An 8,852-nucleotide genomic window follows, 5' to 3' on the forward strand; every position below is an offset into this window, starting at 1 on the left:
GAAACTTAAAAGCTTTTGCACAGCAAAGGAAACCATAAACAAGACAAAAGGACAAACTTCAGAATGGGAGAAAATATTTGCAAATGAAGCAACTGACAAAGGATTAATCTGCAAAATTTACAAGCATCTCATGCAGCTGAATATCAAAAAAACAACCCAATCCAAAAATGGGCAGAAGACCTAAATAGACATTTTTCCAAAGAAGACATACAGATGGCCAGGAAGCACATGAAAAGCTGCTCAACATCAGTAATTATTAGAGAAATACAAATCAAAACTACAATGAGGTATCACCTCACACCACTTAGAATGGCCATCATCAGAAAATCTAGAAACAAGAAATGCTGGAGAGGGTGTGGAGAAAAGGGAATCCTCTTGCACTGTTGGTGGGAATGTAAATTGATACAGCCACTATGGAGAACAGTATGGAGGTTCCTTAAAAAACTACAAATAGAACTAACATATGACCCAGCAATCCCACTACTGGGCGTATACCCTGAGAAAACCATAATTCAAAAAGAGTCATGTACCACAATGTTCATTGCAGTTCTATTTACAATAGCCAGGACATGGAAGCAACCTAAGTGTCCATCGACAGATGAATGGATAAAGAAGATGTGGCACATATATACTATGGAATATTATTCAGCCATAAAAAGAAACAAAATTGAGTTATTTGTAGTGAGGTGGATGGACCTAGAGTCTGTCATACAGAGTGAAGTCAGAAAGAGAAAAATAAATACCGTATGCTAATGCTAACGCATATATATGGAAACTAAAAAAAAAAAAGTTTCTGTAGAACCTACAGGCAGGACAGGAATAAAGATGCAGATGTAGAGAATGGACTTGAGGACACAGGGAGGGGGAAGGGTAAGCTGGGATGAAGTGAGAGAGTGGCATGGACATATATACACGACCAAACGTAAAATAGATAGCTAGTGGGAAGCAGCCGCATAGCACAGGGAGATCAGCTCGGAGCTTTGTGACCACCTAGAGGGGTAGGATAGGGAGGGTGGGAGGGAGACGCAAGAGGGAGGAGATATGGGGATATATGTATATGTAGAGGTGATTCACTTTGTTATAAAGCAGAAACTAACACACCATTGTAAAGCAATTATACACCAATAAAGATGTTAAAAAAAAACCACAAAACTGTGCCTACAGCTATCATAGCTATTAGATGTCTCTTTAAAATAGTATCTTGTCTTTGGGAAACACTGCTGTTTTTGTTTAACTTTAGAAGGTAAGAGGTTCAAGGGAATCCAGCTGAGCTTCGAATGCCCCATCTCTCTCTGTTTCAATATTTGCATGTTACACCAGACATGCCTTTTATAAACAATTCACACTTAGAACAGCAAGTTCTTAATCATAATGAATTCCACTTCGGCACTTCTTTTTGTAATTGGAATTAACATTCTCACATGAACTGGGAAATGTTAAATGGTTATCAGCATCCCTGGTGTTTTGCTGCTTCTCATGATGCTTTCAATGATTTCATCATAAGCTACCTAAAATATCACAATTTGTACTCGTATGCATGATATGCTTCTGAGTGTCCTGTTAAGTCTGTATTCTTTATGCCGGCAGAACTTAGTCTAAGCAGTACCTGATTCAAAGTTGAAGTAAATATCAGCAGATAAATGAGATAAATGTTGCAGTGAGCAGGAACGTAATGTTTTTAGTGTCTGGAGATATTACAGCAAGCACACTGAATCACTGTAACAAGTATTATGTACTTTGTTTTTCATCCGTGGCATTTGTGGCTGGCCATTATGTCATTAGCTTTCTTCCTCTTCTGATTTAATCTCCTTTTATATCCCGTGTTCCTTTGGTAGAGATTGTCTCAATTGGCTCCATTTCTAGGTGGGACCTCAGCTCATTTTTGAAAACCTACATTTCCATTTTAGTGCTTACACCTTATTTATTAGGTCACCCTGGGCTTTTGTTTTGTTTTAAGCTAAGTTAGAAATAGTGGCGTTAAAAGATCAAAACATCCTTGGCATGGGGGGGGGGTGTCCCTTAACAGGATATGAATGTACTTCATATCAGACTCTGAAGTGTTAAAAAGGACATTGGTTACAACTTCTAAATTTGATGTCAGTATTAGTCAGTTAAATTTTCTGTAGCCTCTTGTTTGTCAATATGAGACCTGAATTTGAAATCCAGTTCTGTCACTGGCTTAACTGAATCAGCTGGGGCCAGTCATTCACTTCTCAGTCTTGCTTTTCTATTTGCAAAAGAAGGATAATGGTATCTACCCCTGCGACCTCACAGGAATCTGTAAGTCAGACAGGAAGAAGGAGTTTTTAAAAACCAAGTTTGGGAAAACAGGGAGCAATGTGTGGAATTTTTTCATTGTTAATTCACCACAACAAAAGTAATTGTTAATTTTATAGAGAATTGTCATTGCCTCTCTTTACTCATTGCCCAGATAATCAGTGCAATGGGTGGCCTGAAAGTTTGAGCAGAGGAGTGACAATTCAGAAGAGTGCTGGAGCCAGCTGTACCAGCTTGGGGAGCTGATGGCTAAATTGTCAGGACTTCTGTTAAGTCAGTTGTTCATCATGGCCAAGATTTAAAATGAAATTATTTAGAAACTTTCAATTAAATAAAATACTTTAAAAAGAAGGGTAATAAATGCTCAAAACTTTACTTAATTATTTTACTATTATCTATGCTTTAAAGTTATTTCCGTCCGTCCTGCATAATGGATATCCTATATAATTGGTGTGATACAGCATCTCTTCCCAACTTTGCATTCAGAAATGTTATTTCAGTAGTTTGAAATCAATCATGGTGTAGTATTTACACTATGGAAATTGGAAAACACTGCAAATCAGAGCTTGATTTATTGTGTTGATTGTCTAAACCTAAGAAAGTGATAGGAGAAAATTTTAACAATAAAGATTGAACTTCAAAGTGTGTTCCTTTATGAATAACACAAAAAACTGAGGAAATATTTTTCTAGTACTTGAAAACTATTATCTGATCAGCAAAGAAGCACTCATATTGTTGACAAAGTGTAGTCCGAACGTACATCTTTGCTGTTTCACTTTCATCTCGCCCATTAATGTGAAGAAATCACCAACACTCATGTTTGAACTTCAGTGGCATGAGCACCTTCTTTGCTGAATTGAATATTAACCAAACATGATCTGCTTTTGCCAAACGTAACTGAATTGCAGCTGTAGGTTGACTATGGATACAAGAGTTTGGCAAAAATCATTGAAACCATTCTGTGAAAATCAATGGGTTATATATGGATAGAATTTACTGTAAAAAAAGTGTTGTATATTTTATTCCTTTTTGGTAAATTCTGTGATATGCATTCTTTATATCAGTAAAATGTATAATAGATACACAGATACTCTCTCCCAGCAGCTGTTAAACATTTATCAGCACACTGATTATGGATGTAATCTAATTTACTACTTGAAAGCTTATTCCGCCTGTAACATGGAGCCTGGGGCGCAGAAGCCAAGACAGGAAGCAGGGAGAGCAGTGAGGAGGGGGGCGCATTGGTCCAGGGTAAGACACAGGTTTGTACTGGGGTGGTGGCAGCAGAGGTGGGAAAATATGGTTGGACAGGGGAAGCATTTTGGAGGCCAAAGGAAGGCGAACCAGTCATTTAGCAGCTCCACGGAAGAGATGGACTTTCAGAAACTGCCCTTGCTGAAGGAAGACTGTCTGGCAAAGACTGAGAAGGCCCAGTGGTTGGAGGAAGTGAGTGCATAGAAAGCTGCACCTGAGAGAAGGAGTCGGGAGCAGCATGTGGAAGGAGGAAAGGAAACAGAGGCAGTGCTAGAGCTCAAGTCCAGATCTTTGAAGCACATGAAGAAAGTTAGGCTTGATTGCTCTGCAGTGGGAAAGGGGAGGGGAAACCCCAAATACCAGTAACATGTCATAACTGGAACTCAGGTACTCAGAAGTTTCCTTACTCATCTCGAAATTTTATTAAGATTTTTGCCCATATATCTGGAGAAATTCATAATTCGAAAAGACACATGCCCTGCAGTGTTCATTGCAGCACTATTTACGATAGCCAGGACATGGAAGCAACCTAGATTTCCATCAACAGAGGAATGGATAAAGACGGTGTGGTACACATATACAATGGAATATTACTCAGCCATAAAAAAAGAACGAAATAATGCCATTTGCAGCAACATGGATGGATCTAGAGATTATCATACTAAGTGAAGTAAGTCAGACAGAGAAAGGCAAATATCATATGTCATTGCTTATCTGTGGAATCTAAAAAAAGGGTACAAGTGAACTTATCTACAAAACAGAAATAGAGTTATAGATGTAGAAAACAAACTTACGGTTACCAAGGGGAAAAGGGTGGGGGAGGGATAAATTGGGCGATTGGGATTGACATATACACACTACTATATATAAAATAGATAACTAATAAGGGCCTACTGTATAGCACAGGGAACTCAATACTCTGTAATGACTTATATGGGGATAGAATCTAAAAAAAGAGTGGATATATGTATATGTATAACTGATTCACTTTGCTGTACAGCAGAAGCTAACACAACGTTGTAAATCAACTATACTCCAATAAAAATTAATTAAAAAAAGATATTTGCCCACATAGAGGGATTATTTTTTCATCCCAATGCCTTGATCCTATCCCAATCTGCAGTAGATTTTTTTTCTAGAGTTCGCCCATATTAATTGTAAAACCCACTCTCACTCGATCACCCTGTGCTACACAAAGAGTGCTGCCTCTTTTTATACTTCTCAGGATCTTGTTAGTCTTTGCTTTGTCACAGAAGGCCCCTACTGTAAGACACCCTACTGGATTGCCTACTAGTTACCAGCAAGCTTCTGGCTACCACTGCTTTCCCTGCTTCCACCCTTAAAACCTACAACCTATACTCCATGTTACAGGTTGCATGTTTCAGTCTTAGCATTTTGCGAGAGCTTATTAAATTTTATGGAATTTAAAACATAGCCGATGTTTTGCAAAACAGACAAGCAAACAAAAACAACCACCACCTCCTTCCCATTCACCCAGCTTCTCAATCCTAATGACCAGAGAAAAGACAATTTCTCAACTAAACAGCCACCAACGACTGACAGTTTGAGGATTCAGTTTGGATATATCAGTTTGGTGTACTTTGGTCTTCTGATACTAGTTATTTTATCGACAGTTCCCATTAATCATGGAATCTTTATTAATAGAAGGGACTTTTCCGACTATTTTTCTCTCCCATTCATTCATTTCTTCAGCAAAATACAATTTCTTCAACAAAATAGCAGCTATTACATGTTAGGCCCCAGTGTAAGGCTGCAGGGATATAAAAATTATGAAGATACAATCTGTGTTCTGGAGGACACGGAGACAGACACAGTAACAAGTCATTATCAAATAAGGCAGACTGGTAGAAATGTGGTGATAGCTGCATCTGCACTACATATGCATCAAGTCATCTGGGTGTTTAAGGGTAGGGAGGAAGGTGTGGGTGTAGAGATGGTGGTCAGGGAGGGCTTCTAGGAGGTGAGCATGACTCGTTTGAATTATGAAAGGTCTTCTCCAGCTTATTTGGTTATTTCTCATGGGAATAACACAAAGAAAACTTGCCATTAGTATTTTATCAGGACATTTTTGTGATGGATTTAAAAGAAACCCAATATGTTAAAGCATAAAGAAAGTCTCTTGATTTACTTAAAAGTCAAAAGGAAGTTTAGTTTTAGGCATGGTTGGATGCAGGGGCTCAAATGATATCAAAAGAACTTGAACTCTCTCTCTTAGCTTTACTTTCCTCTGTTTTGGCTCTATTCCTGGGAAAGTTATCTCCACCTGGTGGCCCGCAGCACCTGGATTTAAAACACTCTACCAGCTTAGTAACTTCAGTGGAAAGAAAGTTCTCTTCCAAAAATTTTAGTGGATGTCCTTGGGAGGAGCTTCGTAGGTCTAGTTGGGTCATGTGCTCATCCCTGAAGCAATGACTATGACCAAGAGATGTAAGGGATGTATACTCTGATTGCCAAAGCCTAGGTCAAGTGCCCACCACTGACATTTAAGAGTAGGGTACAAATGGGAGAGAGCGAGAGAGAAGGAGAGAAGGACAGAGAGAGAGAGAGGAGAGATGCTCCTCCCAGTAATTGGGCTTTTAAATTAAAGTAGGAGAAAAGGCCATGCAGAAAACAACAGATGTCCGCTACAACAGCTATTCATCAAAATACAGTGACACAAATATCATATTTTACATTTTAAGGGAATTAGTCATGACCTAAAATGTTTGTCAGCAAAGAACCCTGAAAACTAAGTATAGTTGTTACAAGTCCTACTGATTCCTCTTCCCAGCTTTAATAGAAGAATAAGGATTTGTACTTTAAAAATTTCAAATAGTGTACAAACAAACTGACTATTGCTTTGCAGAAATAATACCTCTAGTAATCGGCTCTTTTCAGTTGATGTAGTGATGTTTACAACTTTTAAGCTAGTTTTATAGTCTTTCACAGAAGGAACTTATCTCACTTGCTTGTGATTCCAGTGAACGTGATGGGGTATTAGAAGGCTGCTGTGAGCCTCTGCCTGCTTATTTTGCTCCTTCTGTCTTGACAAGCTGACTGTCACGCAAATGTCTCCAGCCTGGGCACTGGGCAGGCAGGAAGCCAGAACCAGTAATAGAAGCAGGAGGCACTCCATGAATACTTGCTGATTAATTTTAGCTCCATAGGCCTGATGGGTTTTCCATCCCTATAATTACCATCAGCAAATAGTTATTGAATTATGTCCAGCATATTTTTATTCCTCTTTCCTTGGTCCTGATTTTCATTTCCTATTTTACCTCCCTGCGATTTCACATGTGTTTCTGTTCATCAGACCAACAAATCTGTTTCGAATTGCTCAATTTCATTCCACATATGAGATATCTATCTATCTATCTATCCATCCATCCATCCATCCATCCATCCATACACCTATCCATCTACCTAAATTTAGTTTTATTATAAAGAGTTCAAGTACTCCCTGATATTAGTGAGGGGATAAATTGTGAGGGGGGAAAAAAATAAAAGGTTATTGAATGGCTATTCTGTTAGTACATTCCACATATGCCTTACAAGTCCATCTTTTTTATTAGAAATAATGCCTAATAATGCTGTAAGTCTCGACTGGGTCGTTCTGTAGAGCAAATGGAGAGCAGTGAGGAGTGAGGGTATGAGTTATGAAAATGATAAGTGGAGAAAGATTTTACAGAGGGAAGATTGGGGGCTCCCAAGAAAAAATGACTAACTTCGTATGGATGGCATTAGAAGAAGAAAACATAATTTTAGATATTACTTCTGTCTTAAAAAAACTTTAAAATATACATGCTAAAAAATACATACTTATTTTTAAAAATCCAAACATACAGAAGACAGAAATGCATAAATTAAAAAGTAAAAACTCTCCCCCATATGATCCCATCTTGCAGGTGTAACAGTTTTAACGAGTTGGTGTGCATTCTTCCAGACCCTTCTTGTCTATGCATGCACACACAGTTTCTTAAGAAAAAAAAATGGGATTTTACTACACGTTTTTTCAACTTTATTCATCAAGTAAGATGTTTCTGGACGTCTTTCCATAAAACATTTTCAGGTAATACAGCACAGCTTTCTACTGTTTGGCTATAATTTATTTAACCTTTCCCTTATTGACAGATATTTAAGTTGTTCCCAATTTTTCACGATTGTCAGCCATGCTGCAATGAATATCTTTGTATCTATATCTTTAGGCACCATCGTGAAAGTATTTCTGTAGTATAGAATTGGAATTACTAAGGCAAATGTGATTCATGACAACCATTAAGCACCCAAATGTGCCACACTTATGGGCTTATTAAAAAACTGCTTGTCTATTACCAGCTCACTTTCTACTTTCATCTTCCTCCAGGCATTCTAGAAAAATTCAGTTAGAGCACTAGTCATGGGTGGCTATGCAAAACAAGCTACCACCTGAAGATCCTTCACGTCTTGCTTATGGATCCAGTTTTGCTGGATGCATCCTTATGTTAACTTATTATAAATTCAAGAGGATTGGTTTACCTATGAACTAAGAAGAGTCACCTGCATGGGATCATTTAGGGGCACCACAATGCTTCTGATGCTCAATCTCCATCCTATGAGGGTACCTGGTATGTCTTCTACGATAACCAGATGGGGTAGTTACTGTTCATGCCTGCCACACATTCACTCTCCACATATGGTACTAGGATGTCAATTTTCCTTTGGAAAACTATCCTCTTCCCAACTTGAGTCCATGTGTTTGTGGTGGGATTAACCCCATCCCAAACTCTATAGATGGGATAGGATTGACCTTAGGTCAGAGGTGGGCATGTGACAGGCACAAATGAGCCTTCATTCTAAGGCCTTCAGGGACTTGCCCTTTTTCAACAGGAGTAGCTAGGCTGATAAGATTCCAGCTTGGAGCAGCTGTATTCTACTACTTAGAACCTCTGTCAGGAAGAGGTTGACAAAAAAAATAAGAAAAAGGAAAGGGATCTGGAGATAGATAGATTCTCAATTACATAATATGAATGTCTAGATCCTCAGGCTAGGGCTACCCCTAGACTTGACAATTACACACTCCGATAAATTCTTTTTTTTTTTTTTTTTTTCCCTTCTGCCAGTTCGTGTTAGCTCTTTAACACTTGCATCTGAAAGGATCCTGACATAAGAAGTAAAGGTCTCAAACACAGGGCGCTGCTCCTTCTGGAAGAGAGAGGCAGGCTAAGGTTACTAGGCATCTAGGGTGACCCCAAAAGAGAAGCCAGAGAGAGAAGCCAGTTGAACGCCTGAAAATAAACTTTACCTGCTTCATGAGTTTGGCTAGAGTTTCCTGTTAATGATTA

This window comes from Eschrichtius robustus, chromosome 2 (assembly GCF_028021215.1).
Source record: "Eschrichtius robustus isolate mEscRob2 chromosome 2, mEscRob2.pri, whole genome shotgun sequence".
Lineage (NCBI taxonomy): Eukaryota > Metazoa > Chordata > Mammalia > Artiodactyla > Eschrichtiidae > Eschrichtius > Eschrichtius robustus.